At 40.9% G+C, this 23,705-nt stretch overlaps 2 pseudogenes; one reads left to right on the forward strand and one right to left on the reverse strand.

Annotated features, from left to right (window-relative positions):
* On the reverse strand, nt 3,991–4,657 carry ORYCUNV1R-PS1624 (vomeronasal 1 receptor oryCunV1R-ps1624 pseudogene; annotated as a pseudogene).
* On the forward strand, nt 22,109–23,055 carry LOC149120562 (vomeronasal type-1 receptor 90-like; annotated as a pseudogene).
* Nucleotides 23,056–23,705: the final 650 nt, after the last annotated feature.

The raw sequence follows: 23,705 nt of genomic DNA on the forward strand, positions 1-23,705 counted from the left end.
GTTTGACTATGACCTTGTCTAAACAAGATAAGAGTCGGAGAACTCAAGGGGCTTCCATAGCCTTGGAAACTCATGACTGGAGCATAGGGAGATTACTGATGCCATAGACAGGAGTGTCAATTGGTAAAGTCAACAACAGGAGTCACTGTGCACTTACTCCTCATGTAGGATCTCTGTCCTTAATGTGCTGTGCCTTGAGATTTAATGCTATAACGAGTACTCAAACAATATATTTCACTTTGTGTTTCTATGGGGGTGCAAACTGTTGAAATCTTTAATTAATGCATACTAAACTGATCTTCTGTAAAAAAAAAATTATCAATTCCCAACTTGACTCTCACTGGGATTAAACATGACAATAGGTCTGATCTGATTTCATCATCATTTAAAAAAATCATCTATTATTTTTCACTTTATGTTTCTGTGTGGGAGCAAACTGTTGAAATCCTTACTTAATGTATACTAAGCTGATCTTCTGTATATTAAGATAATCGAAAATGAATCTTGATGTGAATGGAAGGGGAGAGGGAGTGGGAAAGGGGAGGGTTGTGGGTGGGATGGACGGTATGGGGGGGAAGCCATTGTAATCCATAAGTCGTACTTTGGAAATTTATATTCATTAAATAAAAGTTAAAAAAATCTACCTTTTGATTTTGTATCAATATACTTACAACTATTTGAAAGAAAAACAAAATTGGTTCTTCACATCCATGGTTTTCATACCTGTAGAATCAGCTACTTGCTAGTTGAAAATATTCCAAAAATATTGTGCCCATACTGAAGATATACATCTTGGTTTTCTTTTCATTATTCCCTACAAAATACAGTAGTGCAAGGACTATTTAAAAAGTGTTTACATTATACTAGGTAATATAGTTGGCATAGGGATGTTATAAAATACACTTTGTAATAATGCTTCTGTACTTTATGAAGAACTGGAATACAGAAACGCATAGGCTCCAAATGCAAAAAGAAAGGGCAAGGAAATGTGTTACCAGTTGCTGAGGGGAGGGTGGTTACCTGAGACAGTTTGGTGGGTTCTTTTCTTCAGCTTATTATAGAAATAAGAAGCCAGGAAACAATTTGCAAAGAAGCAGAATCTTTATTTTTTGTCTGTTTGCAAAGGCACTGTAAAATGTGTCATTTGAGAAGAGGCACAACTTATTGCCCAGAGCAGGACACTGGTTTTCAGAAAGTGCACCAGGGTTTTAAGGTCTTGCTGATTTCTTATGGGATCCTCCTACAGGGGCACCTATTAGATAGGAGTTTCGCATAATATATGCTTATTGGCTCAGGGCCTATGGTGATAGTGGGGGTCTTTGGTGACAGCCCGAATGGGATGTGTTAAGAGCTAGCTTCCTCTTTGGTGGACTCAGCTCCCCTGCTGCTAGTTCCTGGTGGAAAATTGAGACTTGTTTGAAGATGTTGTCAAAACCGCAGGCTCATACACAGAACAGGATGTTAACAGTGGGGAGAAGTGCAAGTAGGTCACAAAGCAAACATCTCAGTCACAGCATGCAGCTTCTTAGCACAAGACATTCTCCTAGGCATGAGGGGCCCACAGACACCTAGCCCTCTTCCTCCATGAAGACAACCTTAACCCAGGTACTCTTTCGCGGGAGGACCTTGTTAGCTTGTTCTTGTCCTTGATGTTTTTCCTGGTCTGCTGGGAGAGGTCCTAAAGCAGGATGGAGGGCATATTGTTATAGTATAGTTATAGGATAGGCATATAGTTATAACAGCAGACATGAGTTCATGAAAATATTCAAATTAAGACACCCCCCCTCCAAAGGCTTACTCTGCAGCTGTAATCCTGGGTCTCAGTGGTCACCATATAGCAGGACCTGCTGCTGACCAGAGAGACATAGATGCTGCTCTCTGCAGATAGACACCATGGAGATCCTCCACCCCTATCCTTCCACCATGGGCTTTACCCGATTCCTGCCCAGCCTTCACCTCTGGTTCTCACTGAACCACTCCATGGATGGAAACCCAAACCTAAATTACCCCTAAAGCTAAAACTTGTATTTCCTTGCTTCCAATCATGGTAGCTGGATCTTTTGAAGAACTTTAACTCTTGGGGCCAGTGGACAGACATCTTGCTCTCTGGGCTGTGGCAATTGGAATGCTTTAGGGGCTCTATTGGGAGGGGAAGGGGATTGGTCCCTGGGTCTTTTCTCCTAAGAAAAAACCTCCTCACCTCCAAACCCATTCAGGCTGCAACTTGTTCTTGGACTTGAGTCCAAACAGTCCCTGTGGGAACCCATCCTTGATGGCTGTCCTCTACCCACGCTTTCTTCAGGAAAATGTCTCATTTTATGTGTGACAAACCATTTTAATAAATCAAAGATACAGCAGATGAAGCCAAGGGATATTCTTCCAGGGAAGTCTCTGACTTCCACACTCCCAGCCTGCCTTGAGGTGAGGTTGGTTAACAGAGGGGCATGTGCTGTGGTACATCTGGGTGCAAGTTCGAGTCCCAGTTACTCCACTTCCAATCCAGCTTCCTGCTAATGTGCCTAAGAAAGCAGTGGAGGATGGACCAAGTACCTATGGCCCTTGCACCCATGTGGAAGACCCAAAAGAAGCTCCTGGCTCCTGGCATCAGATTGGCTCAGCTCTAGCTATTGCAGCTATCTGCAGAGTGAACCAGAGGATTGAAGACCAGGGTTTGAGGATGGGATTACATAATAAATATCCAAACCATTGTAAGACATGAATAGAGAAACCATATCTGACATGAAAAATACACTATTTCTAAAGTAAAATATACTATTAAAGAAACATTTTCAAGCAAAGAAATTAAAATTAAATTTTTTTCTAAGTAGACAAATCAGGTGTGCAGTGATTAGGTATGTCTGAGCTTAAATACAGTTATTTTGAGATTTCCTGGCCAAGCATTCTATTTAGATTTGCTTCTCCATGACACGGTGGCAAAAAGATCCTGGTGAACCAGACCCCAGCAGAAGGAGCAGGCCATCAAAGAGGGAGGCACCTTTCTCTGAAGGGAGGAAGAAACCTCCACTGTGATATGGCCTTGACTAAACAAGTTCAGAGTTGGTGAACTCAAGGGGCTTCCATAGCCTAGACAGCTCATAGCAAGAGTCTCGGGTGATTGCTGATGTCATAAATAACAGCGCCAATTGTTAAATCAACAATGGGAGTCACTGGGTACATGCTCCCCATGTAGGATCTCTGTCCTTAATGTGTTCTACTATGAAACTTAAAAACAACACTACTAGTCGAACAATGCCCTATACCTTGTGTGGTTGTGTGAGTGCAGCCTGTTGAAATCCTTGCTTAGTATATACTAAGTTGATCTTCAGTATATGAAGGTAATTGAAATCAAAATGAAACTCAATGAAGGGCGGGATGGGAAAGGAAGTGGGAGAGGGGAGGGCCACGGGCGGGAGGGAGGTTGGTGGGGGGAAGCCACAACGATACAAAAGCTTCGTTTTGTAAATTCACATTTATTAAATAAAAAAATAACTATATAACAAACAAGAGAAAAAAAGAACTTAATACTTTACCCTTTTAGTATTTTTTATGTTCTTCTCAAAAATATTGGTTGAACTCTGTAATTAATACACAATTACTCTTAGGTGTTTAATTAATGCTATAACTAGTACTCAAATAGTATTTTACACTTTGTGTTTCTGTGAGGGTACAAACTGTTGAAATCCTTACTTAATATATGCTAAATTGATCTTCTGTATATAAAGATAATTGAAAATTAATCTTGATGTGAATGGAAGGGGAGAGGGAGTGGGAGAGGGGAGTGTTGTGGGTGGGAGGGAAGTTATGGGGGGGAAGCTATTGTAATCCATAAGCTGTACTTTGGAAATTTATGTTCATAAAATAAAATAAAATATAAATAAAAAAAGAAATATATGAAGTGTTCCTCTTATAGAAGTCAAAGATAATCTTATGCTATAGAATAATTTAACTGCTGTTAGAACACATTTTTAGGAAAAATATCCCATCACAATACTAGTAAACATACTTCCACTGCATACTTTTCAAAATATTGATTATTCTTTTACCAGAACTGAGCAGCGCCAAAGGACTAACTGTGGCATAAGCATTAAATATGAAGTTCTGGATACTCAGACTTTGTTGTATTCCACCGCACATGGACTGATAGGATGATGAGGTTAAGGTGGTAGTGACCACAAAGGCACTCACCAGCAGCAGGATGGTCTGGGTGGCCCTTTACTCTGGGAAGGTTGTTGGGCAGAGGAGGCTCATGCTGCCAAGGTGCTGGATGTCTCGACAAAAGAATCACCATGTGCACACTTGAAAGCAGCACGGCTCCTACAAGTAAGACATCCCTAGATGTGGATATTGTCATATTGGAATATAACCTCCTTGTCATGGGATTTAAGGGAGATAATGAGCAGAATTTACTGTTTCAGAGAAGATTAATTTGGGTCACATTGGAATTATTTACAATATGAGGGATTATGTTACTACTGAAAGACAAATTGAAATACCAAAAAAGATTAAAATGTAAATAATGTAGTTTGCCAATATATGTTTAATCTCACTAAATAGAAGGTTCTGGGGCTGATGGTGACAGCCTGGACTTACTCAGGAGGCAGGTGACACCAATGGAGTGGTCCCTTATCACCCTCTTTGTGTAAAACAAGGCCTTACACAGTCAAAGCTAAAATCAACTATTGGGATTGCATCAAATTGAGAAGTTTCTGTACTGCAAAAGAAACAGTCAGGAGAGTGAAGAGACAACCGACAGAATGGGAAAAAATATTTGCAAACTATGCAACAGATAAAGGGTTAATAACCAGAATCTACAAAGAGATCAAGAAACTCTACAAAAACAAAACAAACAACCCACTTAAGAGATGGGCCAAGGACCTCAATAGACATTGTTCAAAAGAGGAAATCCAAATGGCCAACAGGCACATGAAAAAATGTTCAAGATCACTAGCAATCAGAGAAATGCAAATCAAAACCACAATGAGGTTTCACCTCACCCCGGTTAGAATGGCTCACATGCAGAAATCTACCAACAACAGATACTAGCGAGGATGTGGGGAAAAAGGGACACTAACCCACTGTTGGTGGGAATGCAAACTAGTAAAGCCACTATGGAAGTCAGTCTGGAGATTCTTCAGAAACCTGAAAATAACCCTACCGTTCAACCCAGCCATCCCACTCCTTGGGATTTACCCAAAGGAATTTAAATTGGCAAACAAAAAAGCAGTCTGCACCCTAATGTTTATTGCAGCACATTTCACAATAGCCAAGACCTGGAACTAACCTAAATGCCCATCAACGGTAGACTGGATAAAGAAATTATGGGATATGTACTCTTTAGAATACTATACCGCAGTAAGAAACAACGAAATCCAGTCATTTGCAACAAAATGGAGGAATCTGGAACACATCATGCTGAGTGAAATAAGCCAGTCCCAAAGGGACAAATACCATATGTTCTCCCTGATCGGTGACAACTGACTGAACACCAAAAAGGAAACCTGTTGAAGTGAAATGGACACTATGGGAAATGGTGACTCGATCAGCATAGCCCTGACTGTTAATGAACAACTTAATACATTATCCCTCTTAGTAGTTTTTTTTGTCTGTTCTACTTAATATGACTGGTTTAATTCTGTAATTAATACACAGTTATTCTTAAGTGTTGAAAATTAACTGAAATGTGATCCCTGTTAAACATAAGAGTGGGGATAAGAGAGGGAAAAGATGTACAATTTGGGACATGCTCAAGCTGACTTGCCCCAAATGGTAGAGGTAGAAACATACCAGGGGACTCCAATTCAATCCCATCAAGGTGGCATGTACCAATGCCATCTCACTATTCCAAGTGATCAATTTCAGTTTACAATTGATCATAATGAAAGGACTAAGAGTCAAAGGGAGCACATAAACAAGTCTAGTACCTGCTAATACTAACAGATAGAATAAATAAAGGGGAGAGTGATCCAACATGGGAAGCGAGATACTCAGCAGACTCATAGGATGGCAGATGTCCTAAACAGCACTCTGGCCTCAGAATCAGCCCTAAAGGCATTCGGATCTGGCTGAAAAGCCCATGAGAGTATTTCAGGCATGGAAAGCCAAGACACTCTGGCAAAAAAAAAAAAAAAAAAAAAACTAAATGAAAGATCTCTGTATCTCTGTGAGTGAGATCCCAGTGGAAAGAACAAGTCTTCAAAGAAGGATGTACTTTTCTCTGAAGGGAGGAGAGAACCTCCACTTTGACTATGACCTTGTCTAAACAAGATAAGAGTCGGAGAACTCAAGGGGCTTCCATAGCCTTGGAAACTCATGACTGGAGCATAGGGAGATTACTGATGCCATAAACAGGAGTGTCAATTGGTAAAGTCAACAACAGGAGTCACTGTGCACTTACTCCTCATGTAGGATCTCTGTCCTTAATGTGCTGTACATTGAGGCTTAATGCTATAATGAGTACTCAAATAGTATATTTCACTTTGTGTTTCTATGGGGATGCAAACTGTTGAAATCTTTACTTAATGTATACTAAACTGATCTTCTGTTAAAAAAAAAGAAGAAGAAATTAGCAATTCCCAACTTGACTCTTGCTGGGATTAAACATGACAATAGGTCTGATCTGATTTCATCATCATTTAAAAAATCATCTATTATTTTTCACTTTATGTTTCTGTGTGGGAGCAAACTGTTGAAATCTTAGTTAATGTATGCTAAACTGATCTTCTGTATATAAAGAGAATTGAAAATGAATCCTCATGTGAAGAGAAGGGGAGAGGGAATGGGAAAGGGGAGGGTTGCGGGTGGGAGGGATGTTATGGGGGAGAAGCCATTGTAATCCATAAGCCGTACTTTGGAAATTTATATTCATTAAATAAAAGTAAAAAAAAAAAACAAGGCCTTACATATGAGTTCAAATTTAATTGCATCTACATTAGAGGAAACGTTTCAAAGGATTCCAACAGAAGGAAAATAAAAGTGCCTTAACATCACTGACCAAAGAAAATTCACTATCTTCTCACTGAATATATTTTATCTTGTAAAAATCAATTCTTAATACTATAATATAGTCTACTTGTCTGTCATTCCTTTAAAGCTATTTATCTGTTTGATAACTCAGACATTCTCAGAAAATAATTTTCCAAGGCTGAAAATTTCACCTGTATTTTCACATTAGTTTTAGCTCCAATTTCTCCAAACCATTTTTTTTCAGAGCCAGCTATGTTATATCCAGGGACAAAGAACGGTTGGCTGATTTGAGATATAAATACAAGATAGCATGCATTGCTATTACACAATTCTGTGGTACATCTATATGACACAAGTCATCCTACCCTCCTGGCACTGCTCATCAAGTTAAGCAGCATTAACCTGCTGTGCCAGAGTGCCAGCCCACTCAAGGAATATTTGAAATTGAAAAGTCTTTGTTTTCAATTTAATTTAATCAATATGCTTAAATCAATAACTCAAATGGAGATGTATGTGATATCACAATTAATAGAAAAAAATAAAGGAAAACTAAACTATAGAGATCAAACCAAACCCTTCCCATGCAGTTGTAACTTTCTTTTCACTTAACATGGATAATAACTTCCACTGAGCATCATCAATATGCATCTATGGCATCAATGCTAAAAGTTTCCATCCATTCCCTCTAGAAATTAATGAGCTGTTCTGCATCATTGCTGGTCTGATGGTCTGCAAATAAAGCAGGTTTTAGGTACTTATCTGCTTGTGCTGCAGTAGTTCCTGATGATGCAAGCCGAGAGATGCCTGAGGAAAAGGGAGTTGTTTGCTGAAACATCTCCAATATTGATCCTGTGAAATAAGGGGGCCATGAAGGTCTGTGAAACTCATACAGGGAGGAGAGCTAGGGTTACCCTGATTCCATGTTTGCCCTTCTACATCAGCAAGAATGAAGGACTCAGTAGTGAGTTATGAAGGTAGACTCCTGTCCTCTACTTTGCTGTCACCATCCTGGACGCCTTTCCATTACCATGTGTCTCTAACAGCAATGAAAGCTCATGCCCCTGCCAGGACCAGGCTCCACCCTCAGGAATGCAGTCCACAGCACCACTGCCCCATAGGCTCAGCTGAAATGGCACAGAGGTGCTGGGAGGACTCCTGCTGCACCCCACTTGCAGACACTGAATCTGCAGCAGTGAGCTTACTGTTCTAACCATCTTAGGCTTCTGGACCACTGCATCCAGATGAATTTCACCAAAAGACACATAGGAATAAATCCCAGCCCAGTCCCACTGAGCCAACATCATGGCACAAACCAGTAGTGCACCAACACTGCCCACCATCCATGTGTCTTTGATAGCAGCTTCTCCCTTTTTGACTTTTCCTCTTATATCTGCACACAGTGTGCCCAGGGTCATTTCTCAGGTGTTTGACTCCAGAGCCACCTGGGATGCAAGTGTCCATGGGACCACGTCCAGGTGCTTGAACATAAATGCTGGGAGGGAAAAATGCAAAATTAGAAATAAGATCAGCTCTCCCACTTGAAAATAATGGAAAATATTCCCCCTCATTATTTTATTATTTTTTAAAATATTTTATTTATTTGAGAGGTAGGATTACAGACAGTGAGAGTGAGACACAGAGAGAAAGGTCTTCCATCCACTGGTTCACTACCCAATTGACCTCAATGGACAGAGCTGAGCCAATCCAAAGCCAAGAGCCAGGATCTTCTTCCAGCTCTTCTGCACAGGTGCAGGGGCCCAAGTGCTTGGGCCATCCTCCACTGCTTTCCTAGGCCACAGCAGAGAATTGGATCTGAAGTAGAGCAGCTGGGACTAGAACCCATGGCCATATGAGATGTTGGCACCACAGGCGGAGCATTAACCTACTGCACTACAGTGTCGCCCCACCCATTTTTTTAGAGCATCTAATTGAAAAAAACTTTTATATGAAAGTTCTTTCTCTGCCTGTGTAGATACTTTTTAATGGTATGTAAGCGTTTTACCAATATTTCTGATTAAGATCTTTCTCTAGTCCTTAGCACCTCTTTGAAACAGAAGTACCCATGAAGACAGGCACAATCTCACAGATTCAGTGGGAGAGTGGATGCCCAGCTTCAGTGGCCACCTGGCTTCAAATTACAAAATTGCCTCCTGACGGGGCCAGCACCATAGCTCACTTGGCTAATCCTCCGTCTGTGGCGCCGGCATCTCATATGGGCGCCGAGTTCTAGTCCCAGTTCCTCCTCTTCCAGTGCAGCTCTCTGCTGTGGCCCAGGAGGGCAGTGGAGGATGGCCCAAGTGCTTGGGCGCCTGTACCCACGTGGGAGACTAGGAGGAAGCACCTTGCTCCTGGCTTCGGATTGGTGCAGCGTGACGGCCTTAGCGGCCATTTGAGGGGTGAACCAATGGCAGGAAGTCCTTTCTCTCTGTCTCTCTCTCACTGTCTAACTCTGCCTGTCAAAAAGAAATTGCCTCCTGTCATTTTTCTTTGTTTTGCTGTAGACAGCAGTGAGCATACATGATCATCCAGATGTCAGAAGATTTTGGATGAATTATATAGGACAAAAGATGGTGTGAAGTCTTTTTCAATGACTATTTTTACAGAGGACAAGAGGAAAGGGGATGGATATGCTTTTTGTTGAAAACAAGCATTTCTATCTGGTTTTCCAATCCTTTAGTAAATATTCCATCATACAAACTGAATTCTATTATTATTAATAATAGTGTTTTCCTTCTTGTCTATTATGGCAAAAAGGTTTCTGTTTTAAATATATTCTTTCTTGTCTATTATGGCAAAAAAATTTCTGTTTTAAATATATTTCCCAAACACTGCCCACAATGGCCAGACCAGAGATAAATAAATATGGTGTCCACCAGGCTTCACAACAAACAAGCTTTGGCAAATGCTCCCTGATTCCCATCCTGGATTTCAAACTCTGATCCACATTTGTGGGGCACTGGGTTCAGAGACTGCAGCAAAACAATCTGTACACAGGCAATTTGTGATCTATAATCTCTGCCTGAGGACAGTTAACCTTGTTTCTGGTAAAAATAGCCTTACCAGTTCACAACTAGCATCCCCAGCTCTGTATTCCCATGCGCGTGGCAGCATCAGATCTGAAGCTCATTCAGAGAGTGTGCAGCCCAGAATCCCAACCCCATTGAGCTAGCCTGAGGATTTAGAACACAGATTTTTCCTCCTTTTGCCAAAAAGCCTGTGCATGTGCAGCAGGTGACTCCTACCCCCACACCTCTCCAAGGACCGCCATCTGTAGCTCAAAATTTTGAATCCAGGGTCTGAATCTGCAGTTCTTCAGGATTCCTAACAGGATTGCTTCAGGATTCCATGTGGGCAGGGGAGTTGTCTCTTTTCCATTTTCCCTTCTCTTGCTGTAACACCCAAGAAAACAACATGAGTGTTATATACAAAAGAATACAGAGACACAGGATCTGCACATATTGCCTGGGCTCTGTCTGGGAGTCACATCCAGGGCCAGGCTTCACACTGAGTAGGAACATGAAATGCATGGGAAACCTTTGTTCTCCACATCTTGTCCAGGGAATTCCTGCAACTGTTAGAAGGGCTCCTGGTGATCAACTAATCAGTGAAGAAACTACAAAGATAAACAATCACCAGCATCAAAATCAGTGCATCCAGGAACAGCAGACCTCCCTTGACACACATCTGAAGGTGACAAGATCCGTAAGCAGTTGGAAGTCAGGAACCACAACATAGCCAAAGCCATGATCACAACCACCATGTGCCTTTGTACTTTGTTACCACGGGGAAGTCTCCTTCTTCTTACTACAGAATCAGCTAATCAGGGTCAGGGAAGTTCACACCTGGATCCAAGGTTGACTGCTCAACCAGGGCAGATCCAAGTCCCTGCTCTGACCTCAGAGACGCCTGAGTTTCTCCTGACTGGGTCACTAGGAGTACATCAAATCAGACTCACTGAAGACACTGAAACCAGCACCTACATATCTTGCAGATAGTGGGGGACAAAAGGCTTTGGTCAGACTGACAGGTTGAAGGATACCAGGATCCTGGTGGGTCCTCTTCCTCCCTCTTCAGATTTCCTGCTCCTATTTTTTCCAAGTCCAAAATCAGAAAAGGATGGCAAGTATCTATATATGTTGGTGGCTTAATTATGTATTTTTATTAAAATTTTGCTTCTAAAACATCTCACCTAACATCTTGTTTACCATTCCAGGAGATCAAATAGTAACTCCAATATGACAGAGAAGTAAATGTAAACTCAACAAGGCAGCATCACTCTGCACTATTGCTGTATCCTTCTTTTCTCTGTCTTTCACATCCAAGTTATAAAGCTCTTATCTGTGCATTCTGAAACTCAACGATAGTGAGACTTAAGAAATAAAAATGTGGCCCTTCCTAACATCAAAATCTTCAGGGGCATTATGGGATCCTTATTGCCAAATTCTGTTTGTTATAGAAAATGACTCACATAGTATATGAGAGGCTCCTATCAATGTGCTCCCTAATTCCCCTGGGGTCACAGAGCACAAGATCAATAAACACTGCATGGATGAATGTAAACACACTGCTTTATAAATTCAGACTGATGGAGACATCACTGCCTTCTCTGGCCTTTAAAGTGCCAGCAAACAATGTGATGTTTCAAAGTGTTGATTAGAGGTCTTCACTGGGAGCCCATGGTACGTGATGTTCTGTCTCAGTGCTACTGACAAATAATATAGGGGGCAGAATATCAACATTAACAAGGTACTTGCTGAAGAAGCCAACTCATGGATTTCACTCCAAACCTGCAGAATCACATTTTTCTAGAGTTGGAATCTAATGATAGATGCACACTGAAGCTTCGAGGAAGGTATGGAGCAAAGTGCTTCTCAGCCCTGGCTTCCATTGAGGATCACATGGCAAGGTTTAAAAACCATCATTACAGGGCTGGCACGGTGGCATAGTGGGTAAGGCTGCTGTCTAAAATGCCAACAACTCATATGGGCACCAGTTTGAGTCCCAGCTGCTTCATTTCTGATCTGACTCTCTGCTATGGCCTGGGAAAGCAGTGGAGGATGGATCAAGTTCTTAGGCCCTGCACTCACATGGGAGGCCCGGAAGGGGTTCTTGGATCCTGGCTTTGGATCATCACAGCTCTGGCCATTGCGGCCAATGGGCAAGTGAACCAGCAGATGGAAGACCTCTCTCCCTCTCTCTCTCTCTCTCTCTCTCCCTCTGAGCCTCTGCTTCTCTCTGTATGTAACTCTGAATTTCTAATAAATCTTGTAAAAAACATCATTACATGAGCTCTGCCCCCATATATTCTGTCTAATGATCTGGGAGGGAACAAAAATGTTATTTTTATTTTTATAAAGATTTATTTAATTTTTTTAAAGGCAGGGTTAAAGAGAGAATGAGGCAGCCAGAAACATATGGTTGGCAGCAGGGGGCATGGAGGGGAAGAGGTCTCCTATCCTCTGAATCACTCCCCCAAATGGCCCCAGTGGCTTTTTTTTAATGATTTATTGTATTTATTTGAAAGAGTTACAGAGAGAAGCAAAATGAGAGAGAGAAAGAGAGATAGAGAGAGACAGAGAGAGACAGAGACAGAGATCTTCTATCCACTTGTTCACTCGCCAAAAGACCACAATGGCCAGAACTGAGCTGATTGGAAGCCAGGAGCCAGGAGCTTCTTCTGGGTCTCCCATGCAGGTGCTGGGCACTAAGGAGTTGGGCCATCTTCTACTGCATTCCCAGGCCATATTAGAGAGCTGGATCAGAAGTGGAGCAGCTGGTACTTGAACCTATGCTGAAATGGGATGGTGGCATTTCAGGCTACCCACTGTGCCACAGCACTGCCCACCCCCCACCCCCCCAGAATGGCTATTAAGCGGAAGGTGGATTTGAAGTGGAGCAGCTGAGACTCCAACCATTGCCCAGATGAGATACCAGCATTGCAGGCAGAAGCTTATCCCAGTGTGACACAATGCAGCATTAAATAATTAAAATTATTAATTAAAATTTAATTATTTGACAGGTTAAATTTTATGTCTTCATTATGTTCAACCTGGTGTTTGATGGGAGAGACATAAGGAAGCCACTAGAAATCTCCCAAACAAACCAAAACAAACATTGGCAATCTGCCGTGGCATTGACTCATTTTGCACCTGAGAAAACTGCAAGACTTCTGTGTGGCTGACAGAGACTGTCATCATGCAGCCCCTTCAGGCCAACACAGGATAGGAAAATCTGTTCCCATGTGGGGAAATTTGGAACACAGATGTTCTTGCTCATGATTCTCCACTTTTTCCCTGCAGGGTCTCTTGTTAGTTTCAGTCTCAAAGTCTGAGCTTGCACGGTTCCACAGGTGACATAAAAATTGTGGGCCAGGTGGGAGATGAGCTAACTGCACATTCTTTTCTTATAACCTCATAGAGGGAGGCTCACCCTACATCCCTGGGCTCCCTGTCAAGTTGGGTGAGTGCACGCTTTTCAGTTCTCTCCTTGTTGTGAGTGCTCCACAGGAAAGTGAGTCGGTAGATGTAGGGTGATCTCAAGGACATGGGAGTAAAGGACTGGTCTCATAAGTTTAGCTTTGTTTCTTACAAAATCAAGAGTGATATCTATAAGTTCTTGCAGACAAGAAATTAGATTTCTTCTCATATGAGGCCATAATTTGTAGATCCAAGAAAGAACATTCATCGTTACTTGATTTTTATTTAAATTGGATTGATTTAAACATATTTATTTTGCTTCATTTTGATGATGAATTCATAGCATCTAATTTATTTCATTTCAACTCCTTTTATTGTACTTTAATATTTTTATCATAGGTATTTCATTTCAATTATTTTATCATACTTTAATCTTGTTGGTATTTTCAATTTTATTATATTTATCTCACTTGAATTGTTTTCAACAGGTTTTAATATCTTTCTGTTTCATTTAACTATATTCATAATGTGAAATTTTATGTTTGGAAAAACATCAAGTCTAACCTAATTATAATGCTTCAATCCTGGTTTTACTTTCTTAAATTTAAGATCATGTTAAATTTAAATTATTAATTATGTTATGATATTTAAGTATTTTGAAGCTGTTTAAATTGTTATGAATAAAGTATCAGATATTTAATACTAGAAAGTACTGAAATTTTAACAGGTCACCATGGAGGTTATTTTTCCTCTATGGTAATAATTGTCAGTAAAGTTAATGCCTAGCTAGTGCATTCACCATGGATTAGTGATTTCCCTAACGTACAATCACCATCAGCTTTTTAGGATTTCTACAAAAACCCAAATGTATAACAATACTCTGTATATTTAGGTGGCTGAGATTTGTTTTATGATTAGAGACTAAGTAACTTTCAGAATTTAAATAATTTAGTTTTCCTTTTTATAAGATTCCTATAATTTTAGTATATTTTCTATTTTAAAGTTTCAGTTGTTTAGTTTTCATATCCTGAATTTCCCACTTAATTTTAATTTCATTATTAAAAGTGCTAAATGTCATGGCAATGCATGAATTCAACAGACATGCCAGGTGGCTTTAAATGACAGCATGATGTACACAGATTAAGTTAGAAAAGACGCAGGTGCTACAGAGATTTGTTGCAGAGTCCGGTGACTCTGTTATGGATAATGTGCTGGGTATTCAAAATTGCTAATGGAATAGATTATAAAGTGAGGTAGATGTTAATGAACATGATGGAATCATTCTGTGATGTTACTTGTTTCTTAACATTGTATTGTACCCCATAAATAAATGTGCATATTATTTATCAATTAAAATATAACAGATGAAATGAAATGACAGAAAGCAAAGATAGAACTAGTAAATTTTATTCCAGAAATATAATACCCGAAGTGAAGCAAAATAATCATGATAATTGTTCATTCCTTCCTGGTGAGCACAAAATGACTCTAGACAATCAGTGGACACCCTTGACTTCTCTATGTAGTCACTGGAGATAGCTCAGTCTATCTTAGTAGCCTTAATGCATTTTTGTTTTGTTTTGTTTTGTTTTGTTTTGTTTTTTGAAGGGAAAGGGTTTATTGGGGAACACCCTACAGACCAGAGTGAAGGGGCAGCAAAGGAAAAAGAGAGAAAGAGAATATAAGAGAGAAACAGAGAGGAGAGGAGCTAGCAAGGAGAGAAGAGAGAGCAGAGAAGAGGAGAGGAGAGAAGAGCCAAGAGCCCAGAGGAGGAGGCTAGAGAGAGGAACCGAGAGAGAGCAGGAGAGCTCAGGAGAGAAGGACCGAGAGAGCACGTGTGCAGGAACAGGCCCTTTTAAAACTTTGCCTGAGGATGGGCAGGGAAGCAGGAGCAGCGAATCCCATTAGGATGGGGGTGGAGCCTGGCTCAGGTAGCTGGGCCATGCAGCCACCTGGCTACAACTGTGCCAGTTTCCTAACATTCCACCCTTTTGTTTTTTATAAAGCAGGGTTTGTATGGGATTACATTAGTCCCAAAAGTCCAAGAGGGGTAGAGGGACGATGATCTGTCTTTAGAGCTACTTCCTGCTGACATGGGGCGATGATGTACTCTTCGCTGGCATGGGGCGATGTCTCAGGCTGCTGTCTCCTGGGTGGGGAGCCGAGTACATCCCTGTAGCAGCATTTGGTTGACTGCCTGGTTGCTGAAGGCCTTCCTTTGTTCCATTATCACCTGCTGTAAACACTTAGACACTGTAGTATAGAAGACAGGGTGAGAATAGTAACCAATGATTCTAAGAGTAGCATTAACCAGGTAATAAGAGGATTTTATAGAGAGGAAATGGAGGGGGTCTCTGGACCCTTGTGGGGATGTGGCTTAAAGCTGATTCCAGCCAAGACTGGGAGAAAGGCCACTTTTGCAGGTAGTGCGGTTTGTCTGTAGAGAAATTTTGACACACAGATTGGGAGTAGAGCCATTGGTGGTAGAGTAGAGGCTATGGTTACAAAGGAATGAGGCTCAAGTGGGCTAGATACAGAGGACAGAGTTGTTATTAGAGAACCTAAGAAAGGTGTTATCTGAGCTACAATTAAGTTTTCTGATTGAGAGGCAAATAGAACCTGACAGAAGGGGCTTAATAATAATCAGGTGGGCTTTAGGCCCAGACCTATATCTCTTTACATAGGGTACATCCTAAGGGAGGTGTGAACCTCCTTGGGGAAGGCACCCTGTTGACTTCCATTACCTACCTGGCCTGGGAGGAGAGCTGGCCAGGTAAAGGCAGGTGGCAACTCCAACAGGAAATTTACTGTTCTGCCTGCAGTGTTACTGACCCTACTTGGCCATTTCCTCAGTTGCAGTGGTCACTTTGAAAGCTGGGCCAAGTGAAGGGCTTTTCAGCTTAGAGCCAATAAGATCTGTGGCTCTGACCTGGTCATCCTTCGACTCCAGGGCAGTTCCATTTCCAGTGATCCAACTCTGCCTGGTTGGCAGAGCTGCCAGGGCTCTTCACAAGCTGACTTCTGCTGAAGCCCAGGCTTACCACATTGAAAGCTACTGCAGTACACTGGCCTGTTGGGTCTCCTTGAGGGCAGATCACTGTACAGAACAGCCATTAATAGGCCTGCCACCCATTGCTTCTGATGTCTAGCTTTCTTTTCCTCCCGGTTTTTGTTAAAGCAGACCAGAGGATGCAAGTCAAGGGGGTGCTCAAGTCCCATCTCTAATCTTCAGTGGCCTAAACTGTAAGTCTATAGTCACAGGCATGTTCTGTGGTAGTTTATGTTGAGGCAGACAATGCCCATGAGGAAAATTATATTCTCACTTTAAAACTTTCTTTCCCTTTGGTCTGAAAGGGAGGTTTACCCTGTTTACTTCACTGATGGCAAAGTAAATCTAGCTATGAAATTATAATTTAAGCTCTTATTTTGGCTATGCTATTACAGAAATGTGTTAGCCATCTCTTTTATAAGATCTAAAATCAAATTTTGCATATTGGATATTTCTTTATAATATAAATAGTTTCCTACCTCGAAGAGAACAGAGAAATGAGAGAACAAGTTGGGCTTAGAATAGAGAAATGGGGGAGCAAGTCCCAGATCACTTATTGACAACAGCAATATCACATGAAAACTTAGAAAACAGTTTTAACCATTAGATAACAACTTAAGAAAACATTTACCAGAAGGCTCAATGCCTTCCATAAATATTATAATACATATATTTGGAAACATCTCTTAAATATCTAACATGATGTAGCTTGTTTAACCAGCAAATTTAAGCACAGGCATATAAAATGTTTTTAGTTTTTTCTACCAACACATTTAAAACATATGATACAGAGATTCAGGTCACACGAATTAAAATATATCTTTGAATTATTTTAGCTGTTTAAATTTATGGACAATTTTATCTATAAGCCAATTTACATAACATAATAGACCAATGTAGCAGTTTTAATAGCTTTTTTTTTTAAATCTAACTCCTGTTTGTAAATTACCAATTGATTTGAATCACTTTTTGTTTTTAGTAACCTCAGTTGGTACCTTTAATACATTATTGGCTTCATCTGTTTACAGAGCCATCCCAAGGTACTGAATAAAATAGATGTGGCTGGAAAAATTCCATCAGAACCTATAGGAGGACAGCTAAACACAGAACCAACAATGCTTTAGTTTTATGAGCAACAAATCTGATATACCAAACTGTGGATGACAAAAGACTTTAAGTTGCCACATTTAAAATTATAAATTCATTAACCAACAAGAGGCACTTGCTTACTTCACAGTATTTTTGAAAGCACCTGTAGGATTTTACAAAGCACATAACTCTTTTAGGCCTCTGGGGCTTTCTCATTAAGATAACCATTATGTCTAGTAACACAAGATTATTAGACTTTTTAATTCTCAGACATTTGTATTAGTGCCATTTTGTATTATAGAAACTTAAAATTTAGTACCACTTCACATCTTGACGGTACTTCTAATATATAATCCAAATAGCCTGATTAGTTGGTGTCTCTACAAGATGAGAGACATAGGTCCTTCAATTTTTTTCAGTTGGGCCCGAACTGGAAAAACCAAAGTCCAAAATTTACTGGAAATTTTAGAGTCCAAATTCCTTGAAACTTTGATTTTTTGAATGACTGTCAAGAATGCCAAGAAGGCTCAAAATCCAAAATATCTGGTTGAAATAAGATTCCTTAACATCATGACCTAATATAGACCAAATTTGATCATTGTTACAAGGTGATTATTTAAATGTTTGAAAATAAGCACATATTTAAATAACCCATAGCTCTTAATAAAAATATCCCACTGTTTTTAAAGAATTAGAATTTAACAGACACCAAGAGAACATAACAGATTACTTTAACTTATTGCTTTAACAGAGGATTAGATTCTAATTTTATGTCAAAGAGGAATAGATTAGTATACTTGTGATGTTTTCCATCTGCCAATGTCCTTGATTTATTTTTGAAATAACCCATTAAAATTTTTCAGAGTAAGATTAAGGTAACACATCAAATTTCAGCCTGAGTTACTTTAAACAGTGTTGAACTATTTTCACAGTTTATAAACTAACCCAAAATAGTTTATTATAGAATATAACATGTTGAGTATACAAAAGTTTTACCCAATTTAAATTAGCAGTTACACCTAAATGACTTAGGATGCTGATATATTTTTACCTGAATTTAATTGAAATTAAAATTGCATTCATCTAAGACAAGTACTAATTACCCATTGCTGTTTCCTTGAGTACTAATTACCTTGAAAACTATTAAAATAAATTACAAAATAAGTTCAACAAGTTACAAAGCAGTATTTTTAAAGGTAGATCTAGTTACAGTGGGCCAGGTTGATACAGGAAACCTGCTTTTCCTGTTTGCCTTGCTCAAATAAAACAAGAGCCTTCAAAAGGGTGGGATACCTAATTTGTTTCTCAATAAGCAGGGAGCCCGAAAGGATGGGACTACCATTCCCTTGCTATTCTTATGGTAAGACTGGGTCAGGAGAGGGACAAAAGACCAGTTGAAAACCATGGAGACAGCCATTCCCAAGCCGATAAGACAGAGATAGTAGACTTTGGGCTCTGAGATAAAGAATTCCTAGGTGGGAGGGGGAGATACAGTGAGTGGGGGTAGGAGCTAGGGAGGAAGTACACGTGGGCAGAGAATGGCTTTGAGGAATAGTTGAGCCAGGGGCTTCAGATAGGACAGAAGAGGTTGACACCGCCCCCTGGAATTCGGCTGGAGAGGGAGGTGATGACGCAGCTGCCACGTGGGGGATAATGGCGCTGGAACTTCAGCCACTGAGGCCTCAGGAGGCAGCTGAGCAGGTGCCTGTAGATTGGAGTGATAAGGGGGGGGCAGGGTTCATCTGTAGGATCAAAGGAGGTTGTGGTAGTGGCAGGAACAGGACCAGGGGCAGAAGAAAGGATTTTTTGCTCAGGCCTCTGCCCCCTAGTGTGAATCTTGGAGACCAGAAGGACATGAACAGGAGAGCAAGAAGAACACAGGGAAGGTTTAGTTCAAAGATAGGAAAAGGCTTGAACGATGGAATCCCCTTCCATTTTCCCGAATGCTCACGGAAGTGATAAAGATGTTTCAGGGTCAAACTACTCCAACTTCCGATCCCTCAGGGCCAAATGCACCACGACGGAGGGGCCGCTTTTGAGGGCTCGGGCCAATTTGAGAGGGACCATAAGATGGAACGCGGTTAGAGAAAAGTTCCCATTGCAACCAGTAGAGTCAGACCCGTGGATTGCAAGCATCCTCGCATCCCAGCTACCTGACTAGCGAGAGAATATGGGAGCAGAAGGCAGGGGTGTCACCCAAGCGCCCGCTGGAGCCCTGTAAAGAGGCGAACAGAGATGGAGTCGTCACTCGCACCCACTGTTGCCTGGACACAGTGTCCGTAGAGGCTAAAGGCCTTAAGTAGGAGTTGTGGTGTCTCGCACTACAACCTTGGATGAAAGTAGAAAAGCCTCAGACGAATGTAGACGAGAGTAGACCATAACTCAGTAGACAAGTAGAGTCGCCGTGAGTTTCCCAATCTGCATCTTACCTCAAAATTTGGAATGCTGGTGTGTGGATGGAGATCGCAGAGCGTTCAGTAGCGTGGAAGGAGTTCCGGAGGTGTGCTTTGTGACCAGCAAAAATCCAGGACCCCAGAGCACTGGGGGACACTGGATTACCAATATGAGGCTATCTGAGTCATGGCACCAATGTTATATCTTAAGGTTAGCCATTGCAAAGCATACCAGACACCGGAGGAAGGGAAAGGGTTTATTGGGGAACACCCTACAGACCGGAGTGAAGGAGCGGCAAAGGAAAAAGAGAGAAAGAGAATATAAGAGAGAAACAGAGAGGAGAGGAGCTAGCAAGGAGAGAAGAGAGAGCAGAGAAGAGGGGAGAGAAGAGCAGAGCCAAGAGCCCAGAAGAGGAGGCTAGAGAGAGGAACCGAGAGAGAGCAGGAGAGCTCAGGAGAGAAGGACTGAGACTGTTTTGTTTTTAACAGGCAGAGTTAGACAGTGAGAGAGAGAGAGAGAGTGAAAGGTCTTCCTTCCGTTGGTTCATCCCCCAAATGGCCGCTATGGCCAGCGCACTGCGCCAATCCGAAGCTGGGAGCTGGGTGCTTCCTCCTGGTCTCCCATGCAGGTGCAGGGCCCAAGCACTTGGGCCATCCTCCACTGCCCTCCTGGGCCACAGCAGAGAGCTGGACTGGAAGAGGAGCAACCGGGACAGAACCGGCACCCCAACCAGGACTAGAACCTGGTGTGCTGGCGCTGCAGGCAGAGGATTAGCCTAGTGAGCCACGGCGCCAGCCCCTTAATGCATTTTCTACACTTTGGCAGGGAAACTATTGAGAGCAATACGCTCCACTGTCCAGAGGCAAGCAATCATAGTACATGAAGAGCAGGGTCTCCAGTACCTTCTAAACCTATACCTTACACTGCTGCTGTGACTCACTCGCTCCAGATTATGACACACAGGGAGGCAGTGGTATCACTATGTTCCTGAATCTGTATATAGGAAATACATGAAATTCGTATATCTTATAATTTTTTTTAAAATAGTTAATTTAAAAAAGAAAGCAAATTATCAATCTGAACCATTTCTTTGTAGAATATTGATAATATTCTCTTTTAAATTTTATGGCTTTCTTGAAATTATAATCCAATTGTTATGGAATGCTAACTACAAATATATGCCAAACTACACAGCCAGGGCAGAATCTAATGTACACTTCAGGGCAGCATACAGAAAAGATATACTGACCAATGTTACATTTTTTTCTCAGTGCTGATTATCACCATTTAATAGAAGTTACGGAAATAAAAAAAAAAACCATTGATGTCTTTACATATGGGGAGTTATACTTCTGCACCTCTTCTCAAATTCTCAAAAGACCTTTGTGCTGTGGGTGACCAGTCATAGGTTTCACTGTTGTTCACCAAGTAAGTTCAATTTGATGACAAAAATCTTGTTGACTTAACAATAAAACATAAGGTACTCTTCTGTAATATAGATTGTGTAATTTTATCTGAGCTGGGCAAAATACAAAAACCTGTATGGAAATGATATTCTTCCTCAAGTAATAATTCCCTGAATGTAGTAAATTTCTGTAATGATGAGGATCTTACAGGGTTTCTCTAAAATGACAAATCATTGTATCTAAAATGTCCCCTCAGTTCCTGTAAAAGGCTTCTTTATTGCTCTTCTCTTTGATTCTGATCTCTGGCCACATGTTTCATGGTCTTTTTTTAAGATTTATTTATTTGAAAGAGTTACAGAAAGAGCAAAATTGTATCTGCATCTGGGCAATAACATACTAAAGTAATGGAAAAAAAAATTTAGTAGTGAATTTACCTTAAGTAAGACTTGTAGGGAATTATATTATCTATTGAGTATGTAAGATTTAAATAATAAGCAGTTAATACTGATTAGCAATAAAAGCATTACCATATGATGATTGCTTTGCAAATTCATGGCTATCACAAGATGGAGAATTTAAGTGATTTCCTTTTGATACTTGAAAGCTTGACTTTGACAATATCTTCCTGAAGAGAAGAGAGTTCACCTAAGGGATTTCTGAGATGGAAACCAAGAAAGATCCAAGAACACTGTGAAGATAGGAAGTTAGAATGAAAATGTCTACTAGGTAGAATAATGCTTGCTGATGAGGTGAAACCTCCAATACTTGTTTGTTTGCTTTTTCAGACATGCATGTGTTTCATCCCTGATATTAAGATGAGCACACCTTCTGTTTATGTTCCTGTTAATAAATATCTTCTTTCTCAAACTGGCTTTGGAATCTCAGCCAACACCTTTCTTCTCCTCTTCCACATCCTCAGACTCCTACAGGATCGCAGACCTAAGCCCACTGACCACACCACCTGTCACCTGGCCTTTGTCCACATTGCATTGCTCATCACTGTGTTGTTTTTGTTCTCTCCAGAACTGTTTGAGTTGCTAAGTTTTTGGAATGACTTTAAGCGTAAGCTTTGTTCTACATCAACAGAGTAATGAGGGGCCTCTCCATCTGCACCACCTGCCTCCTGAGCATCATCCAGGCCATCACCATCAGCCCCAGCACCTCCCGGTTGGCACAGTTTAAGTATAAATCCACACATTTCATCTTCTATTTCTTCTTCTTCATATGGCTGATATGTTTGTCTTTCAGTACTAGCACACTCTTCCACACAGTGGCATCTTCCAATGGGACCCAGACCAATCTGATGGATCTCACGAAATACTGTTCATTTTACCCCATGAGCCATGGCATCAGGGGTTTAATGTTCACATTATTAACATCCAGGGACATCTTCCTTGTAGGAGTCATGCTGCTCTCAAGTGTGTACATGGTGATTCTCTTGTCCAGGCATCAGAGGAGGTCCCTGTACCTTCACAACACCAACCTCTCCCCAAGATCTTCCCCAGAGAAAAGGGCCACCCAGACTATCTTGCTGCTGGTGAGTTTCTTTGTGGTCATGTACTGGGTGGATTTCATCATCTCATTCTCCTCCCTGATACTGTGGTCATATGACTCAGTTATCTTGGGTGTTCAGTGTGTTGTGGTCCATGTCTATGCCACTGTCAGTCCATTAGTGCTTATCAGTTCTGATAAGAGGATACTCAGTATGTTGTACAATGTACCACAGAAAATCTTTTGATTTTAACAGGCCAGTGTATGGTGCAGCAGTTAAGACACTGCTTGGGACCCTCCTATTGTTTTTAGAGTGTCTGGGCTTGAATTTTGCCTCTGACTCCTACCCAGCTTACTGATACTGCACACCCTTAGTATCAGCAGGTGCTGACTTAAGTACTTGCATAGGGAAGTACTACATGGAGTTCTAGGGCCTTGGCTTTGGCCTTGCCCACCACTGGCTGTGAACATTTGGGCATTGAATCACAAGATATATGATGTATCTCTTTCTCTATTTCTTTTCTGTATTATCTTTCACTCTGCCTTTTAAATAAAGAAGAGAGAGAGAGAGAGAGAAAGAGAGAGGTTGTTCTGTAATAGATGTTCCTCTGCACATGTAAATTATTCTAGTAGGAGAGAGGCCTATCTGATTACTGCAATTGTGTGGAATTGTGCTTTTCTGATATCTAAATACTTTGAAATCTATCTTGTCCAGAATTTATATTTCCTTCAATTCAACATCTACCATAATTTAAGTTTTCCAAGGGTTATATAACCTATGAAAACAAATGTTCTTTTTTTTTATTTTGATTTCAGAAAGTTCACACAAGAAAGAGTTAGGAGTCTCCACTCGACTGGTTTCTGGGCATGGACATGAGCTGATACAGCTGTTATGTA

The sequence above is a fragment of the Oryctolagus cuniculus genome, chromosome 19 (genome assembly GCF_051225735.1).
Source record: "Oryctolagus cuniculus isolate XC-2025 breed Fujian yellow rabbit chromosome 19, ASM5122573v1, whole genome shotgun sequence".
Classification (NCBI taxonomy): domain Eukaryota; kingdom Metazoa; phylum Chordata; class Mammalia; order Lagomorpha; family Leporidae; genus Oryctolagus; species Oryctolagus cuniculus.